General features: G+C 38.1%; 1 pseudogene; it reads right to left on the bottom strand.

The window, feature by feature from the left end:
• Positions 1–16,879: 16,879 nt before the first annotated feature.
• Positions 16,880–17,812, bottom strand: LOC145086246 (magnesium protoporphyrin IX methyltransferase, chloroplastic pseudogene; annotated as a pseudogene).
• Positions 17,813–22,402: the final 4,590 nt, after the last annotated feature.

Below are 22,402 nucleotides of genomic sequence, written 5' to 3'. Positions count from 1 at the left end.
GCTAAATGTTATATGTTGCCATATATGATATTGTTTGTTCGGATCTACGGTTTGTTGCCAACCGGATCTGAAGGTTTATGTGTTTAGGATTCTAAGCGTATGTATACGATATTAGAACTAGCATGTAATCGTTTGGAGTAATAAGGTGAAATAATTCGGTGTGTAGATCAAAAATGGTGAGAACAAGAAGCGGAGTTGGAAATGCTGATGAAAACAGGAATCAACCGCCTGTAATTCAACAAGTACCTGTTGTAGCTGATGCACCTGAGCCGATAACAATGGCTGGTGTACAAATGATGATTCAAATGATGTTGGATCGTCAGATGGAAGAAACAAGACGCCTACTTAGGCAGAATCGTGAAGAACCGTCAATTCAAGCGGAAGAGCCCGAGGAGAATGGAGGGCAGTCTGAAGGAGAAAACTTTAGTGGGATCATTGGTCAAGACGAACAACCAGTGGTTAGACGCAATAACCAGTATGGAGGAAATGATGGTCGTGGGTGTAAGTATAAGGATTTCATGGCATCCAAACCACCATGTCTATCCGGAAGCCTGACGCCGGTGCAAGTTATGGACTGGGTCTCCGAAATGGAGACTATGTTTGAAAGTTGCAAATGCAGCAACAGGCAGAAGACCGCTCTTGCGATCCCTCTGCTAAAATCTGGCGTGTTGAGTTGGTGGAAGCTGTTAGCTGACTCTATGCCCAAGGGAGAAGCAAGCAAAATGTCTTGGGAAGACTTTGTGGAACAACTAAAACTGCAATACTGCTCCGAGCAGGACAGTCGATTGGACAGGGACTCGGCGAGTTGGCGAGCCAACTCGGCAAGTCGGGTCAACTGAAAGTTGACTCTGACTTTGACTTAGGGCATGATCAGGGGTAAAATGGTCATTTTACCCAAAGGACAGTTAGTAGTGTTTGATTGAGTATGTTGTGGGAATTACAGCCGGAGGATTTCCAGAGCAGCAACAGCAGCAGTAGACCGTCAGTTCCCGATCAGATCAGCAGCTACTTCTAGGTGAGTTACCTTCCAGTAGCGGTGGGCCTACGACCACAATGCCGGCCCACCAGTAAGAGTCGTATGTTAGATGATTGTCTTTGTGATATCATCTAGGTTTGCTGCTACCTGATATGTTAAATGCTAGCATGATATGTTATATGTGATAGAAGTAGAGATCGATTGTTAGGACCGAAGGGTAGTTCAAACACCCCAGAAATTTCTGACAGTATGTGATGATATGTTTGCATGCTGGCTTGTTATGTTATATGCGATAGAGGTAGTAGGAGGGGACCAGTCCCCGAGTTCGGTTGTTAGGACCGAAGGGTAGTCCAGACACCCCAGATATGTCTGATAGTATGTTATGTATGATATATGTGTAAGTAGCAGTAGGGGGTGAAACAGTCCCCGAGGATCGGTTGTCAGGACCGACGGGTAGTCAGCACCCCAGAATAGCTTGACACGGGTAGTCAGCACCCCAGAATGGCTTGACACGGGTAGGACGGCACCCCAGAATGGCCGCACGGGTAGTCGGCACCCCAGAATGGCCGTACCGGGTAGTCAGGCACCCCAGAATAGCCTGGCAGTATGTATGATATGTGTTGTATGGTATGTGGTACGATGGTGAACTCACTAAGCTTTGTGCTTACAGTTTATGTTTTGGTTTCAGGTACCTCTTCATCAAAGGGGAAGGAGCTGGCGCGGTAGCGGCACATTATGCACATACACTGGTTTCCGTATTTACGAGATTTCTCTGGGATTTATACTCTGATATTTCGATTGGTTGTATGATTTGGCTTTTAGACATGGTTTACATTGTGATGTGGTTTGATCAAACAATTTTTTTAATTATTAATGTTTTCTAAAGTAATGTTTTAAAAACGAAATTTTTGGACGTGAAAATTGGGTCGTTACAGATCAGACTTTATCAAAATCATACACCTCTCTTAGATAGCCCACAGGTGTGTCTAAACAATTATGAAGAGGGATGCCGTAATCATAGTGTTTAGACCTTTGCTATTTCTCATAAGTCAATGTTAGTGTGTCGGTTAACCACGCACGCTCCACTAACAACTTTGAGGACTGCAAATATCACAATAGCTATCTACTTAAAATCTACTTCGTGAAAGAATTTCCTCACCATCATTTTCATGAATCGGAGAGAAACCTTATGACGCTTAGTTTTTATGGTGTATGTGCTCTTATCCATGTGAATATGTCAAACCATAATCACAAGATTAGGTTAGTGACAGATCCTAACTCATATGGATTGATCTTGTGCAATCTTAACCTCTTGCCACCTGGCAGCTCAAGGGCCTACCATTGCTTCCAAGTAGCTATGCAAACAATTGGGAACATGTAGAACTCAAATGTATAGCCAACTTAACTGGAATGGGCACAAAAATGTCAACACGATATGTTATAAACCTCTAGTTGTGCGCTAGTGATGAAATACAGGTTTTTATTCTTGATTACTTCTTGAAACCCTTTCAGGATCTTTTAGACTCCCACTGTCTCCTTGACCTATAAGACTTTCTTGCCAAATATTCAAGAGATAGTGTGGATTCTAATCAAGACAAACACTTAACACAATTAGCCTTAGTTGGTCTTTGTTTTATCCAAAACATCACAACTTACCAATTTCAAATTTACAAGAGTAGAAAAATTTTACTCTTACATTTGACAAGTGTTTTAAACCTTTCTTTAAGATATGTCACTCAACTTACAGTCTTGGATTATGACTCTAAGACTTGTTTTGAAACGAAGTATGACTCATCTTCTTGATTTGACCACTTCAACAATTTATAGCTCCTCTTCTTAGCTATCAGAATGCACTTAGATGATGAATTGTGATAAGGTCTCTTAATCATTAAGATGATCATATAACATGATACTAAAGTACTCTCCCATCTTTTCAGATTTGAGAAACTTTTATCCTTCTGCCTAATTTGATTCTTCTTATTCGTTCTGTCATACATTGAAATTTTTTCCAATGTCCTAGAATTATACTTAAGCTTGTAAGTATAATCATATTTACTAAACCTTAGTAAATCATGACGAATAGTCTTATCCATCTTTTGTGGTGGACTTTGACAAGTGCACAAGAAAGTGTACTTGATCCCTTAATCCTTCTCTTGAGTCACATATACATGTGACCACGAAACTAGTCTTAATTTTCCAAAGTTGAAAATTCTCATACATCACACTCAACACCTTGTATGATTCCAAGTTTCGGTCCAATTGAAACTTGGGTGATGAGAATATTTCCTTATTTGGTAAATTTAGACACTACCACAAATGAAAGAATCAAATTCATATTTCCAATATTGCTATAAACATACAAACATCAAGTTTTCATGAATGTCATTGTAAGGAGATAAAAATAAAGTAAAACAAACTTTTATTTATTTTAAAATGCAGAAAAAACTTTTTCCTTACAATGTAACTTGAAATGAAAACTACTTTATTACATGTTTCCTAGCAATCTATCATAACTCCTAAGAAGTAGCTCAAGAATCTGATCTTCAATCAAGCAATAGAAATCCTTCTTCGCGGTCAGATTCAACATACTCTTTCTTTAAGTTTCATTCATTTTCCTTTGATTCTTAAAACATCAACATGTGACCCAGTCACATCATGTAATAAGAATCTCAGAATAGAAACTTAATAGAGTTTGATAGTGGACTTTACCTGAAGTAGAGTCAAACTTATTGACTTTACCAGCTTTATGATCTTTCAGGTAAATATGGCACCTTTGCAACCAATGTCCTTTCCCTATTTGGCAATAGAACCATATGGATCCTTTGGAATGGTGCATGGGATAATCTCAAACTTAGCCTTCCTCTTTACCATTTGGTCAACCGAGTTGACTATGGCCGATCCCTTTCCATTGGGAAGAGAATGCTTTTTCTAGATTTCCAATGTCACCATTTTCAATGTCCATAAAGTTTTGGGAAGTCGATCTTCTAATCAAATTTGCTTTACTAGCCTTCCAACTCATTGCTGATTCAGCAGCACCAAGCAAATAGATAAGATCATTAAGGGTCTTGTCATAGTCTGTTTCATAGGAGTCCCAAAGGAACTCACTATGTGACTTAGAAAGTGATTGAACCACTAACTTTCTCAAGACTTTGACACCCAACTCTCTCGACTTGTCAATATGTGACTTTATCTCCAAGATGTGATCACACTTGGACCTTGCCTTGCCAATAGGGCTTGAGTGACCTTGAACTTGTGGGTTAGGGAGAATAATTGGAGGAGGTGGAGGAAGTGAATTTCCAAGAGATTGGGAAGATCATAGATGCCTGAGCTAGACATTTTTTGGGAGATATTCAAGATAGTCGATTTAAAGTCCTTAATATAACACCCAATATGAAATATTAAGGCTAGGACCCAACACAATATTTTATAACTTGGAAGAGGGATGTCGTAATCCAAGCTATAGAATATTTGAAGGTAGGTGAATGACGATTCACCAATTTCCACCATGAAAAACGAAATAACTTATTAGGTTTTAATTGGTTTTGAAACTCCTAGTTCTTTTGAGATTCATTGAACTTTTTCAACGGCATGTTTCAATCTCGAGTGTGCCCTTCAGGTTTTGTGACTAGGATGTCGAGGATTACAAAACAAGGTGTGAAGTAACCATGCAAATTACTTGGTACCCTTAAGTGTTTACCCCTCAATCGTTGTGCCGGTTAACCACACACGCTCCATCGATACTATGATAAACATTAAGTTACCCTTTTCCTACCTTGTTAAATACGAGTTAGTGTGCCGATTAACCACACACGCTCCACTAACCGACTTAAATAAAGTGCAAAGTATAATTTCATGGATTAGCACCTTATTCACATTTTCCTAAATAACTAAGATTGGGTATTTATAAAAGGTTTAGTTACTTAGTATTTGTCATTAATACTTTTAATGAAAGGAGAATTTTTAGTCTTTGTCCTACCCATTTGGCTAACGACCGTCCACCAGTCAAGGAAGCGGTGGGTGAGAGTGGACACCCATTAAACTGCCATTTTATAGGCAGTAACCTTATACCCCCTTATAGACCGGCTTCGTGAATGAGGCCTACTAACGGTAAGACTGACTTTACTCTTATACATATATATAAATATTATTAATTTATAATATTATAAAGTATAAGGGTTGAATTTTAACTTTTAAAATTCTAAGGGCTAACTTGGAATTAAAGTATTCGTAAGTGAAAACTTTTCAAATTCCAAAACTTGAGGGCAAGTTTTGAAACTATTCAAAACTAATTAATTCCATAACTTATGTGTTAAAAGTAGTTTTAATTAAAAGACTCTTCAAGTTCCATAACTTGAGGACAAGTTATGGAAGACTTTTAAACTAATAAAAGAATGTTACTTTTCTTTATTTTTGTAACTTATGGAATTAATTAAGGTTACACATTTTATTAGTTAATGAAGTGACTCTTGAACCTCCATAACTTGAGGACAAGACTCTTCATTTTTTGTAACCATTGCAACTTTTATGAGTTTTTATGAAACTTAAATGTGACCTTTCATGTAACTTGAGGACAAGTTACACAAACACATTTTAGAATCATCTCTTAGATTAAAATGAATTGAAAAACACATGATCAATTAACTTTTCTATTAATCTAAGCAACTCATAAGAACAAGATAATTCAAATCAAACTTTTTCATGTAATTAGCCTAATCACTAAACTAATACAAAACATGAATCTATTGACAATTATCTTTGAAATTGGATTAGCATGAACATTATTACATCAAAAATAGGTTTATAAGTTCAAAAACAACTTAGGGTAATGTTCCTAGTCCATTTCTAGCCAAAACAGTCGAATATATGCTGTCTGGGGGTCCAACTCGTCGAGTGCACGAACCAACTCAGCAAGTTGGATGCATTTTGTCTTGGACTTAGCAAGTCCATCAGTGGATTCAGCGAGTCTGCTGAACAGACAGCATAAAAACTCGATTTTTCAGCCAATTTTGCAAGTATAACAAGAAAACAAGCCTAGGCTTTGATACCACTGTTGGGTTTTGAGCATTCTAACACTCCTATGGTGTACATGCAACCCTATAAACCTTGGATCTATGTTTTCTCTATTATACATGCAAATAAGCACTTTCCAAGGCTTTAATCCTAACTAGCATAATATGAGGCAACTATACTACAAAGACTAGTTAGATGACATACCTTTTGGTGTAGCTTGATGTCTTCAAGCTTTAAGAGCTTAGCCCCAATAGTGTGGAAGCCTCAAGTGGAATCACAAATCACCAAAACACCTTGGGTGACTTTGAGAATAAGAATACTTTGGTTTTCTCTAGTGAAATCGGCTAGCCTTCTTAGTGTACCCACTCTAGTGCCAATTTCACCAACCAAGGACATCTTTATATAGTATGGAGACTAGGGTTAAACCCATGACCTTTCATTTCATATGATCCATGGGTTAAACACTCCATGGACTATCCATGAAAGCTTAGCCCACCCTAAATGAGCTTGGCCCATTCCATATATATAAGAGTCCATATTTAATTAGTTCATTTTGATCACTTAATTAATCCTAAATTAAGTCTTGATCAATACTAATTAAATAATATGATTCCATATTAATATATTAGAACTTATAATATATTAATATAAATCATAAATATACTATTCTCAAAAGACTATCCATATAAATTGCGTCGGTGAAGTGCAACCCAAATAGACCATGCCGGGTCGGGTCAAGTACACACCAAATATAGTTATGGACTTAGACATTAATCCAACAGTAAGATCAAATCCTCTACTCACAGCGACAAATTCCACCACCTAAGACTTGATGAAACCATGTCTATAAGTACCCAATGTACCAGAATACCCTTGGAAGTCAAACTGGTCAACTCTTGGTCAAACTCAAAGTCCTGGTCAAAGTCAGTCTTCCTGATTGACCCTACTCGCTGAGTCAGCACATTTACTCGCCGAGTTCCTATACTCAGAAAATCCTCATATCACGACTCAACTCGCAGAGTCACCCCATGAGTCGTCGAGTTCATCAATCCCCGAGTCCTAGCCTGTCCAACTCACTGAGTCACCACTAACCTCACAGATCCTTATCATAACCAGCGGGGTTAGGGTTTGCGACCCGACCTGTCGAGTCCAAGAACAGACTCGCCGAGTTCACTTGATTCATCCTTATTCAGACGATTTCAGTCCATCCCACTGCTTCCAACTCATAGATTTGGACTCCTAGGGCTAGTTTTACACGTAAAATTCCCAACTTTACGTGCATGCAAGGTGATTTTGGCCTAATACAAGTTTGAGAGAAGGTTCAAGACAAGAATGCTCACAAACAAGCTAAAAGGTTGATACTTTATGCCTCCATGGACCAAGATAAGTCTAGATCTAAAGTTGCAACCCCAGATCTAGTCCCAAAACCCGAAATGGATCCCAAACATGCTAAATAGCCCCAAATCATCATCCAAGAATAGATCTAGAAGGAAAGAGGTCAAGGCAACGACTTGTTACCTCCAAAATGTGCCCAAGATGAAGTAGATTCTGGATCTACTCGAATTCCTTGAAGCTAGCCTCTTGATCTACAAGTTTCCTTCACTAGAATCACCTCCCAAAGCTCAAAAACTCTCACCAATGGCTCACACACAATTTTAGGTTTACTGACTCTCAAAGGGTAATAAAGAGGCTGAGGTGAGACCATAAGCTCCTTTAAATAGGGTGCAAACCCTAAATTTTAGGGTTTTCTATTTCCAGTACCAACTCGTCGAGTCACGCCGCCGACACGGCGAGTTCGTCACTTAACACGTGGCCGAAAACCCGTTCTGACTCGACGAGTCAAGATACCTATTAGCCGATTCAACTCCTTTATTTTCACATAAGCCCCCGAACTTATATTCCTAAACTTGGGATGTTACAACTCTCCCTACTTAAATTAGGCTTCGTCCTTGAAGCCTGTTGCAACACACGATTTCGGATAACACTCCTACATTGCAACCTCCCATCTCCCATACCAGCCCAAATCTATTTAGGCACTACTACCGCGTCCCTACAAGGACAACTCCTTCATATGCAGGATCCCTACCTATTAGTCCAAGCCTTCCACCGGCCTCTTCTCCTTGACATCCAAACCTATCAATCTAAGTATCACCTGATGATACTTCCAGCTTCCTGTCATGCACACACTTTCATGACTTGCGAAAGTTGGATACCACCATAATTCACTGGGCTCTCTTTCACAGTACTAATCTGTCCTTCCCTTCCCAAAATAGGCGATAACCCAGGTAACTTGCAATATTGGAAACTCATCCAGTTCCCTTCCTGAATCTAGTCCCTTTCCGCGTTGATAGGATGACGCATCCTTCAGCTTCCGCGCAACTCTCATGAACAACCAACTATATCGCATAAATACTCATACCTGGCCCAATCAGCCTCAGGCTGGAATACCAGGTATGCCTACGACGGGTCTAGTCATCCCTAGGATGGTATACCCTAGTATCCTCACACATGTTTGGCCCAATCAACCCTCGGGTTGGAATACCAAACACATTAGGTCCAATCAATCATAGGGTCCAGTCATCCTCATGATGCAATACCCTAGATTGGAATACCACTACATACTTAACCCAAGTCTACAACCATACATCTAACCCAAACACACTACACTAGGGAACATAACTATCACGATCTCAATGCCCACGAGCCATGATTGGAATACCCTCACATGGCCCTCAGCATAGGTCTGGATTCCTTCCGAGTCTGTTCACCCCGCTACTTCCACTTCATCTGTCCAAAACTCCATTCTGGAGATACTCACCTCCTTCACCTCCAAGGAGGCTTAAACCACAACCTTGCAACATCAGAAATTGTTACAACATCGAAACTCCTCTCGACACTATCCACTTGTAGGTCACGATGCCATTCCATAACACATATACTCAGAATCTGAACACACAACTGATAGACCTATACAGAGTCCTCATCACACTTCCTCAACATATTCATCACTTGAAGACAGACCCAATTGTTGCTATTAGCATAGTGGTATACTCCATATCTGTGCATAGATCTACCATTCATACAGAGTCTTCAGCATAATTGGGCCGTCTCCTTACTCCACTCTAGCAACCGCCATCCAACTGCATAAGGTAGCATCTTCCAACGCAAACGCCTCATCTGAGAATTTCCAATTCTCCCCCACTTAGAGCACTAACTATTGCCTACTGGTGGCGAAACTGGCACGCAACTCAATTGTCCCTATCCGAGGCAATGAAATTCAAAGTACCTAAGTTCTTGCTGATGATTTCTGAATCCCTGAATCACGGTTGCTCATCCTGATCTGGCAATTTTCTATCGTATATCTTCCTCTTAAATGCACCACTGGAGCCTACCATCTATGATCCCCTAACAATAAATCCTCCCTAGCACCTCCTATTCCTTAATAACTTACGTAGAAAGAAACGGAGACTCATAATACAAATATGAAAAAAAAAAAAAAGATAAGAGAAAAGACATACCGGCCGTCACCTTTGGTGTTGTCCCGGTCTCCTCGGCTATAAGCTGATAAGCACGTCTTTGAGCCTTCGGAGGCTCTGCTCTGCCCTAACCCCTGTCAGTAAGTCTCAAAGTGGCTGGTGTTGGGGCTTGCACTAGCCTAGCAGCCAAGAGGACACTGGGCCTTCATATGGCCCACCTGATCGCAATGATAACAAAGTCGGACTCCAGCAGCTGGAGTCTGTTGTCTGCAGTCCCTGGCTATGTGACCCTCCTTGCCACACTTGTGGCACCCAGAAGAAGACCGACAACCTCCATCATGCACCTTGTCACACTTCCCATAAGTGCAACTCCCTTGAATTCCTTGTCGATAATCAGTGGCCCTCAACCGTTTTGGCGCAGGCTGAGACTGCACTGGGGCCTGCCTCTGCTCCCTCAGCTGGAGCTCGATCTCTAACTCGCGCCTTATGGCGGCCTCCTGCAGATCCAACAAGGTATCATATCTCTGCATGGACACGAATTTCCTGATATCCCTCTTTAGCACACTCAGATATCGGGTCATCTGAGCCTGCTCCGAAGCAAACTCAGGGCAAAACATCGCCCTCTCCGTGAACATCCTGGTGATCTCTGTTACCGACTCTGAATCCTGCTTCAACTCCAAAAACTATTAAGCCAACCTCTGCCGCTCAACCTGCGAAACATAACGAGTACTGAACATGTCCCAAAACTGATCCCAGGTAACCACAGCCCGCTGCGCATCGGAGTATGATCTCGTAGTCAATCTCCACCAATCCTTTGCCTCGAGCCTCAACAGGTTCAGAGCATACCTCACCATCTGATCAGTAGGTCATGAACATGTGAGGAAACATCCCTCCACACCCGACAACCATCTCATAGAAATGATCGGATCCTGAACCCCCTCGAAAGTAGGGGGCTTCGTATTATCGAAGTCCCGATACTTAAAGCCCCGACCGGCTCCTCCCCCTGCCGCTACTAGAGCCGTTGTAGCTACCATGGCAGCCGTCTCTGCAAGAGCTGCATAGCGCTTATCAAAGTACTCAACCATGGCGGTCTTGATCGACCCAAACATTTCTGGTAACTGACCCTGGAACATAGCAGCAACCTCATCATGCAGGATCTCACGAATCCTGGCATCCAACTCCTCCGTCCTCATCTGACCAATGACCTCGGGTGGTGCTGATCCATCCTGACCACCCTCTTCTGACCCTGATCCCGAACTGGATCCCGCCCCGAAGCATCTCGTAACCACCATACTGAAATACATCCAAAAAGGACATTAGACATTCCTCATAACAGCCCAGAAACTAGCTCCCAACCAAAACCCTAGGGGTTGTGACTTCCTTGATACGCATATGGGTCTTGTGCTTTCAGCAGTACGGGCCAATACTACCTTCCACACCTACCCTTATTTGTCCCATGTATCGCCATAACACCCTAACAATACACATAAACATAGCGAGCGCTTAATCCTCACTCCTAGAGGAAAGCTAAATATCTCATACTAACCTACCGGTCCCACAACCCACCCATCCATGAAACTTCCACCAACCCTGTAATACTAGTGTATGCTAGCCATACATAACGCTGGACCCTATAGACTTTCGAATATCGAATCCTACCGTAAGCTCCCAATCAGAAAAGAACAGAACATAAGGCCAAATCAAACATTCTCAGGCTATAAGATCTTAGTTATGTATAACCGTGATGCATACACTAAATAATGATAGTAATGAAGTCAATTCCATATAAAGAGAACCCTAGGCTAGCAGGCATCATGTAATCAGGCAACAGTATCATGCAATTCTTGAAGATCCCTAGCCAAGCACTAGCATGATGTTCTAACATATCACATAATCAAATAACTATATGGTATTTTGGGGTCTACTTTCTGGCTCTGGCTGATCGTACCCCTGCATCCTCCTTTACTTATTTGAAAACTATTTTAGAAATCATTTTGAAAACCTTTCCTTGATTTGAGACTGGAGTCACACGAGTGTTCCTCCAATTCACTCCAACCAAGGCTCTGATACCAACTTGTAACACCCAAATTTCCAAACCAATTTAAACTTTCAAAAACAACCCAAGTTCCATTAGTTATTACAAAAAGGTTTCCAAATAGTTTATTATCAGAGTATCCCAGAAACAACATCATAAAAGTGAGGAGCAGTATGATCACGCCTTTGCCTTGCCACGATCTCTTGATGTACCTGAAACAATAATCTGAAACTGTAAGCCCGAAAGCTTAGTGAGTTACCCCCAAAATACCCATACACATACAACCATGCACATACATCAATGAACAACATACTATGGGTCCAGTCAACCATCGGGTTGGAATACCCCTGGCCCTCAACCATCGGGTTGGAATGCCAACATACTACGAATCTAATCATCCTCGGGATATAATACTCCCGGCCCACAACCATCGGGTTGGAATGCCCACACTCCTACACATACAACAACTACTATGGGTCAAATCATCCATCAGGATGGAATACCCCAGGCCCTCAACCATCGAGTTGGAATGCCAGCATACTACAAGTCCAATCATCCTTGGGATGGAATACTATCAGCCCACAACTATCGGGTTGGAATTCCCACCTACTATGAGTCCAATCATCCTCGGGATGGAATACTCTCGGCCCACAACCATCAGGTTGGATTGCCCACATACTATCAAATAAACATGTGCACCTATATGAGATAATCATCTAACAGTCTACTAGACAACATAATAGGGCCCTATCATCCTCAGGATGGAATACCCTCAACTATAACAAGCATGTGCACATATAACAGGTAACCTCCTACTAGCATACAAACAGTCAGACCTTACTATAGTTCATTAAACATAACCACATCTAATCTACCAGGATAGTGATCTAACCGATCGTACTAGCATGTAACCATCCTATCTACCAGGATACCGAGCTATCATATCACAATAGTAACTATCTCAAATAACAAATCAAAGGGCCAGCCTTGGTGCCTTAGACCCTTGAGTATAGTGAGGATAACTCACCTTGAAATGCTAAACTGAAGAGGTAAGATCAAATCCTCTGCTCACGGCCACGAACTCCACCACCTAACACTTGATGAAACCATATCTATAAGTGCCCAATTTACCAGAATACCCTTGGAAGTCAAACTGGTCAACTCTAGGTCAAAGTCAAAGTTCTGGTCAAAGTCAACCTTCCTGATTGACCCTACTCGTCGAGTCAGTCCATTGACTCGCCAAGTTCCTATACTCAAAAAATCCTCATATCACGACTCAACTTGCCGAGTCACCCTATGACTCATCGAGTTCATCAATCACTGAGTCCTAGCCTGTCCAACTCACTGAGTCACCACTCAACTCATTGATCCTTATCATAACCAGCTTGTTTAGGGTTTGCGACCCGATTCGTCGAGTCCAAGAACAGAATCACCAAGTTCACTTAAGTCATCCTTATTTAGACGATTTCAGTCCATCCCATTGCTTCCAACTCATAGATCTGGACTCCTAGGGCTAGTTTTACATGTAAAGTTTCCAACTTTACGTGCATGCAAGGTGATTTTGGCCCAATACAAGTTTGAGAGAAGGTTCAAGACAAGAATGCTCACAAACAAGCTAAAAGGTTGATACTTTATGCCTCCATGGACCAAGATAAGTCTAGATATGAAGTTGCATCCCCAGATCTAGTCCCAAAACCCGAAATGGATCCCAAACATGCTAAATAGCCCCAAATCATCATCCAAGAATAGATCTAGAAGGAAAGAGCTCAAGGAAACGACTTGTTACCTCCAAAATGTGCCCAAGATGAAGTAGATTCTGGATCTACACGAATTCCTTGATGCTAGCCTCTTGATCTAAAAGTTTCCTTCACTAGAATCACCTCCCAAAGCTCAAAAACTCTCACCAATGGCTCACACACGATTTTAGGGTTTACTGACTCTCAAGGGGTAACAAAGAGGCTGAGGTGAGAACATAAGATCCTTTAAATAAGGTGCAAACCCTAAATTTTAGGGTTTTCTCTTTCCAGCACCAACTCGTAGAGTCACGTCGCCGACTCGACGAGTTGGTCACTTAACACGTGGCCAAAAACCCGTTCTGACTCGCCGAGTCAAGATACCTTCTCGCCGAGTCAACTCCTTTATTTTCACATAAGCCCTTGAACTTATATTCCTGAACTTGGGATGTTACACACAAAGTTTGGTGGGTCGAAGGCACTAATGCCAGCCGATTGATTATTATTTAGAGGATGCTAGCTATCTGTGTGACTCTTGCATGTATTGTATGTGCTTGTATGTATACTGGGTGGGGCCCGATGTCATGCGAGGCTTGATGAATGTTACTGGCGGGGTCCATCACATGTTACTGACAGATCAATGCCGAGTGGGGCCCGATGTTGGGCGAAGCCCGATGGATGTCGAACGAGGCCCATTGTATGTATGGTATGTGGTATTTTGGGGAACTCACTAAGTCTTGTGCTTACGGTTTATTTTTAAAATGTTTTCAGGTACTTTTTGTTTCAAAAGGAAAGGCCTGACTTGTTCGCATTGTATCCCCTGAAGATTTATTCTACATTAACTGTTTATGATTTTACTATGACGTTGTGAGTATAATTTATTATAGTTGTCTTTTAGGATAATGAATGAATGGTTTTTTAACTTATCTAAAATGAAATTTTTACTCCAAAATTTTGGGATGTAACAACATCCTACAAGTATTATGATCATCGAATATCATGATATATTTTTCCTACTATAATTCCACATGCACTTATTCTCATATCTCACTTTTCATTACAAAAATGCTTAACACAAGGGATTTTAAGGTTCTAAATCATCTACCGCCTTAAATTTTAACAATGTTCACTTTATTCATCATACCTCTCGACTCATATACCAATGACTTTGATCCTCAACGTCTCTTACAAGGGAACATGATATCTCTATAACTCTCCATTGATTATCCTAACTCATGGCCACTAATAAACTATATAAGATTTCTCGTGAAATTCCTTTCCTCTCATACTTGTTTTACAAAGGATATGTGTGAATAAGGGGACTAGACAACCCTTAAAACGATGCTTTATATCACTACAATATAAGTTACATGTGAACTATCACACAAATTATTCAATGTAAATATATTTTAGGTTTTAAAATCATGTTGAAATTTTAGAAAAATAATTTTAAAAATGAATCGATGGATTTGAGCTGCAAATAACTTAATGGATTATGCTAAGGGAAAATTAAAGATTTTTTTTTATAGTTATATATGTATTTTTTTATTCACTTAAATTTCACATTATATATGTAATAACATTTAAATATTTTCTTTCGATAATTTAGTATTTACTCATATAAAAAAGGTGTTTATAGTGTTCTACGTCAAGGCGTTAAATTGTATACCTTCACTAAAGCATGTCATGTCGCTAGAGGGTAACCTCCACGTAGTGAAGGACCGCATACCACACTCTTCTTCTCACCCTTTTAGACCGTTGGAAACATTCAAATTCATAAAAAATAAATAAATACCTGCCGTCATTACCATTTCATACTTCAACTTCTTACATAAACATTATATTAGTTTTTTCTTACTTTTCACCTACATTTTCTTCTTATTAAGACTTACAATGCATACAAACAATACCTGAAATAACATCATCCCAAACCATATCCGTCTTGATTCACTAGCATCATATTATCCTCACTTTGATAAACCACTTCCATCACCAAAATTGTCATTTTCCAGGTGGAACCAACCTTCATAATTTCGTCCAATGCCTCATTATTTTCCTAAATAAAACTCACAAGACCATCCTGTTTGCTCTGTTGTTGATTTTAGGGTCACCGAGACATTTTGTGTAATTGAAACCTACACGTGAGTTAAGAGGCTTCGTAATTTGTCCTCTAATATATGTTTGGTTATGTGCGGAGTGTGTATATGTACAAGATTGAATTAGAAGTCGATCCGACGACAAGTTGGAGGTCCGAGGGCAGTGCCTGCTTGGCGGATCTACGGGCAGATACCCTGGATGGGGTCCATTGCTAGGTTAGCGGGCGGGGTCGAGGGGTGACGAATTCTTAAGGGTGATTATGGTAAAACTGACTAAGATCGTCAATTTTAGAAACCATTAATTTCCTCATTAATTCCGGATTCTTTTGATTTGTTTCCATTGAAACCGATGACGACCAAGCCTAAAAATGAAACCCTACATCTCGTTATATATATATATATATATATATATATATATATATATATATATATATATATATATATATATATATATGGGTTAGGTTATATTGTTTCTAGTAACTATTGTGTGCTAGAATGCACAGATCTGGACCACCGGATGTAATAGAATCAAATGTCATGATCTGAGGGTTTATGATATTAGAATAGGGTAACATGTACCATATAATCACACTAATTTCAGCATAAGGGCATTTTAGTCAATTAACCTATATTAAAAAAGGAAATTTTTGGATTTTTAGGGATAATTAATTCAGTTATTTTAAAAAATCTGAATATTTTAAATTAATTCAAATTTAAAAATCCGATTTTATTCTGTCAGAATGATAGAATGCCAATCATAAACTAGTAAATATATTTTTCGATTTTATTTTGTCAGAATGATAGAATGCCAAACATGAATTAGTAAATATATTTTCGATATTATTCTGTCAGAATGACAGAATATCAATCATAAACTACTAAATATATTCTGAAAGAATACACAAAATCAATTCTTGAACTAATAATATACCAAATAATTACATTGTGTGATTGTGATTCATTGAATACTACTAACATTCTGAAAAAATAACAAGTGTAATTTCTAAAAAATAACAACATTCTTAATTACATTTTATGAGTGTGATGATTCTTTAATTCATTCTTCAAGCCTTTCCCATCAGGTCTTCAAGTCATTCTTCAAGCCATTTCTATCACAAATTTATTGCAAAATATTTTGTAGTGATACACTTGTAACAACTGCACATTAAACATATAAACAATTAACTACAATTCTATCAGAATACAACAATAAATATTCTTATAGAAAAAACCATTCTTGCAGAATGGTTTTGAATATTCTATGAGAATTGCTATTTTACACCTGTTTATTGTTTTTTACATTTTAAATCCAAACTGAATGACATTCATACTAACACGAAAACAAGCCTTGAGCAAGCTATATTTACAGACTTCAAAAACATATTATAGCCTTATTCTCAAATGGAGAAAGAAAAACACCCCTACATGGCGTGTTTATTAACAGGCTATTCACAAATATCATACAAATCAATCATATGCTACTCCATTCACAACATTCTATGTAGAAAAAGAATCAATGAATGATAACAAAGACTTACTTGTGCATCTGTATATCATCTTTCATATTTGGGCATCTATAGATCATCTTTCCCCTGTAATTCGTCTATTGCCTAAAGGATGATTTAGTATCAATTATCAATCATGGAGTTAAGAGACTAGTTCCTTGTTTGAGTAAGATGAAGTGCAATTAACCTTTTATGAGCTTCGGAAACCATGGAAGATGAAATATCACTAGTTGAAACAATGGCGCCTTCTTTGGCCAAGGGAATAGAGACCAATCCAGTGTTACATCCTGCATCACAGACAGTAACGCCTCGTAGCGAACCTTCATCTGTCAACATTTTCATCACATTTTCCACCGTCTTCACATGTCCAATTCTTATATCTAACTGAACCTTATCCACATCATCGGTGTCTCCATATGTCTTCTTCCACCTCTGTAACCCGTCATTAGTGGAATACTCCCTCACGACTTCCTTATCACCACTGCCAACCTCCTCTTCCTACAACTGTCGGCGCTTCTCGGGGTCTCCGAGTGAAATTGCGATGACGATTGCTGCGATCGAGACGCCTCTGATGACTGCCAGTGTTGCTCCGTCAAATGTGTCGGCTCCTAGTGCGGATACAGTTAGGGTTCTTCGATTGTTTAGTTTGTAGGATTTAGGATTAGGATTGGAGAATTGGGTGGTGGTGAAAGAGACATTGTGGGAGAAAAGGGCGGAGGAGACGAAGGGGAAAGATGATCTACAGAATGTAATTAACAGATAATTGATATTAAATCATCCACTGTCTTCAAATCAAACCCCTTCCTCTTCAAGATTTGTGTTGAAGCTATCTCTAATCAAACATCCATCAGTGTTCAAACTGAAATGAAAATCTGGAAGATGAAGGCTGATTGAAATGGTTTAGATCGATGACAGCAGACGAAAATGATGGCAGGAAACGAAGGTGAAGGACTAGGTCAAATATATTTACTTTATTTCCATAATTGTAGGATTTCAATTAATTGATTTCCTTAATTAAAAGTACAAAAGGTCCAAAATACCCTTTAATGATTTATTTAATTATTTATTATTTTTTGAATTCTCATTGGTGCATTTAGACACACAATATTTGTTGGAAACATTTGAACCTATCTTTTATATATATATATATATATATATATATATATATATATATATATATATATATATATATATATATATATATATATATATAAAACGACTCTCCTATTTGAATGAAGGAGATATACTTTTTAGCTCTCGTTTTTCTGCATACGAATTCAGAATTATCTACCAATTTGGCTTACGTTTTCTATGCCTAGAATCGTAAGTGCCCCATTAGGATTATTCTAGGATGAATTTCTTCTAACTCGGACATCAAATAGAAATATCAGTTCGGAAAGTGTTTACACCATCTAAGGGGTATCCAGATCTTCACTATAAACCCTACCTAATTTCTAACATCCTCAACTCGAATTTGTTCCCAAAACCCAATCGAAATCATCGTGGCCGATTAAGAGCTCCACAAAAGAGCTCTAACACAACAACTACTACCCATAAAGGTGTACTTCCGCTTAACCTTGACTATGGATAAGGAAATCATATTGGCATGTGGTTGGATCGACCTTTCGAAAGATAATCAAACGGGAAACTCAAAAACTTTTACTGCATTATGGATCATTTTTACAATGTAATGCGTCATTAGACGTATTTCTCACATCACTAACAAAACATAAAATGGTGGGATTTAGAACTGAAGGTGTCGAAGTTTAATTACATCTACAATAACCAATTAAATTAACGTAGAAGTTGTAGTAATAAAGCCATTATTTCGAAGGCGGCTATCAAAAGATGCCCATTGGAAAATAATGTGTCGCATTTTGGCCATGTATGTAGCACAAGTGACCGAGGATTTTAAAATCTTGATGACTGATCATCAAACGAGATTCGCCCATCTAACGACCGAAATGTTGAAGAAGAGAATAGCCAAAAAATGGTTTTTACTGATGTTTTTTTTATGCTTATGTATTTTTTAGTGATGTTTTTTTATTATTAATGAGATGTTTTATTTAATATTAATCATATATTTATTATTTGTATTAAAAAATTAACAAAAAGGTTGAAAGATAGAAAATAAATATAACATAGGTTGAAACATAGGTGAAACATGGATAAATAGTATCATGAACTTACGTGTCACAACATTGTGAAAAAAAAAGATAAAAACGATCGTATAAATGAAAAACAGTCAAAATTATACAGTAAATTAACTTATTATGGTAATTACCTTTTTTATTTTGTTTATATACTGATAACTTTTATTTTTGTACATATATAGCAACAAATTTATTGGAAGTGTTCAGTAATGATAATTATTACCGGCTATAATAAGTTACAACTTACATGTCGTATGTGGTATATACGTGGAAAAGATAATTATCTAAGAGGGTAATAAACTATTGGTTTTATTCACACATAACAATTTCTTTTTTTGTTCACATTCAACCATCCAATATGACGATGATGTTCACATAATACCATTATTTCAGAAATTTAAATTGGTAGTTAAAGTCGTTCATCTAACTTGTTGAAGTTGTTCACATAATACCTTTATTCTAGGCCGGCTAGACTTGTTATGAAAGACCAAAACCAAAAACCTAAGTTGGCTCCCACTCTCCCACTGGTTAAATATCGTACCTAGTCTCCCACTATGCTCCACGTTTCCCGGTCCTAACTATACAATGGAGGAGTGAGCTCAAGCTTACATTAGGATGATAATCGTAAACAGAAGTTTAATCGTTTGGTTCGAACCCCACTTTAAGAAACAAATGTTGTTCTTGTGTTAGATCGAACCGAGTGTCTCAATTTCAAAAGTAATGGTATTATATGAACTATTTCAACAAGTTGGACAAACGACTTCAACTACCGATTTAAATTTAATAAACAATGGTATTATATGAACAACTTTAACAAATTGGATGATCAAATGTGAACAAAAAAAAATGCCTAGATGTGAACAAAACCAATAGTTTGTTACCCTTTTGAGTAATTATCGTTGCCACATGTATGCAACATAAGCTGTAACTTGTTACAGCCGGTCATAGTAATCATATTTGAACACTTATAACAAGTTCGTTACTTAGATATGTACAAAAAATTATTCAAATGTAAACAAAATGAAAAGATAGTTATCCTGGTAAGTTAATTGCCCAAATTATATTTATCGACAATAATAATTTATAAGGTTCTATATTACTTTAGCTATAACAAATAAAAAAATCTTTAGGATAAAAATCTAAGTATATGCGGATACAATGGGTAAAAAAATGAAATATATAAACTATGGATATATCAAAACTTACATATTGTGGAAAAGTTTCCAATTCCGAGTTATGATCATCAAATTGGATCTAAATTGTGCACTATTGCATAATCTTATCCAATTTCATCAACCGATGTATTTATTCTTTAAGTACCGAATAATTATAAAATAAGTACATTACAAAAAGAATATTCTTAAATTATCTGTCAACAAACATATTTAAATTATTGTCCACTATACTCATTTTGCATAGCATGTTACTTTCTAGGCTAATTATGCAAGGTCGTTCAATTAAAATTTAAAATAGTCGTTTGATCTTGACATGATAAACCAGGTACACCATGTTGTATTTATTATAAGCTTAGTCAAACCTTATCTTCATCTTAATCCTCTTTGTTTATATATTATTGTGTATACACTTATCGTATTAAAATTGTTTTTTGAGCAACAGGCAACTTCAAAGTTGAAATTAATAAGATTCGAATAATTATGAGCCAACCTCTTTTGGAATACTTAATTTTCAAGTAACTGCCACTAAGCCATCTTGTTGTAGTATTGTCGTACTTAGCTAGAATATTTTTAAAGGCTTCCACCTTCCAAACCATGGCCCGGATATATCGCATTTACATTATGTTGATGGCATTATAGTTTTTTCAGATTGGTCGATAGAGAACACTCAAAATCTAAGTAATAAACTTGAGATGCTTGGGACTCTTTTTGAATCTGAAAACTGGTTTATTCAAAAACAAGATTTTGGTATTTGGGACAAATAACTCGGAGCTTCGGTCTCTCTGTCTCTTTGTCTCCTCTCAAAGATAAGTGGGCTTGATATTTTCATGGTTAGGTGATTTTTCTATAGCGTCTGCACATGCTTTTATTGAAGAATATATGTTGGAAAGAGATCCACTGCCTCTCCTCAGAGGCTCAGATCCGACATGTCCCGACTAAGGAGAACTTTTTTATTTCTTGGCGTTTGAGTTTGGATAAACTCTCTACTAGGTCCAACCTAGACATGCAAGTTTTGGATATCCTTTTGCTTATGTGCCATCTATATGATGTGGTTGGTTGTGCCCACACTTATGTAGAAAAATGTGACAGACCATTTTGAAGATGTTTTCTATTCTATGTGGTGGCCTATTTGGGTGTTCATAAATACTTGGTTGTTTGATGCGAGTCAACCAAAAGAGGTATATTTATTTGACATAGTTGTTCTTCAATCCTTCTTTTGGTGTAGTAATAGTAGCAGGATGACTAATGTTACCTGGGTGGGTTGGTTTTAAGACCCAAAACTTGATATTACTTTATGTAACTTCTTGTATTTTTTTTTCTTTTGTCTAGCTTCTTACTAGTTCTATAAAAGTTATATTATATCGTTAAAAAATTAATTATTTTGTGGGTCTCGTCCATGCATCTAGGTGAATGACTACACATTAGAATCTAATCTTTGAAAAGCCTTTTGAAAAATAATTCCATAACGGAAACTTCAACTTTCTCGTTTGTTAGACGCTTAACCTTATGGAAAGAGTGCCTTAGGATTCTAGGAGTTTACAAATCTCTACTTAAAGTTATCAAAAAATTGGAAAGCATTAGTAGTTGTATTTTTTGTAACGTCCCGCTTTCACAACAATTTTTTTTTTCATTTTTAATTAAGTAAAACTTCACATTATAAAATACCATTTAAGAAAAACCATTTGTTCCGAGATACATTTGTCTAAAAACAAACAGAGTAATATATTAAACGTGCAATCTCCATGGCTGCTAATCAATGTGTATAGTCACACCTTCACATTCCCACGACCACCACTGGTACTTGAAAAATATTTAATCCACAACTGTAATCCAAAACTTAGTGAGTTCCCCCAAAATACCACTCACCACAATGTACATAAAATGCATGCACACCAGGACTACAACATAAGACTAGATTGCCCATGGGCCCACAACATAAGACTGGACTGCTCCTGAGGTTTTTGGCCTTCAGCACAAAGCAGGACCGCCTCAATCCACACCACGGCAACATGTCGACATATGAAACAAACAAGAAATCAAGTAAACACATAATCACAAGCAATTATCTACCATAGTCTACCTGTCTAACAACTCACTATCGCATACCAGGCCTCATATAATACACTACCCCACTAATGGCAGATCCCTAAGGAATTCGTAGCTATATGTAACCAGAGGTATGATAGACATTCGAACAAGAGATCCCATTATAGAGCGCCAACCAAATAAGGAACATGCATGAA

This window comes from Lactuca serriola, chromosome 2, assembly GCF_051521515.1.
Source record: "Lactuca serriola cultivar US96UC23 chromosome 2, Lser_US96UC23_V15, whole genome shotgun sequence".
Lineage (NCBI taxonomy): Eukaryota > Viridiplantae > Streptophyta > Magnoliopsida > Asterales > Asteraceae > Lactuca > Lactuca serriola.
This window is presented reverse-complemented; position numbering and strand designations above follow the sequence as displayed.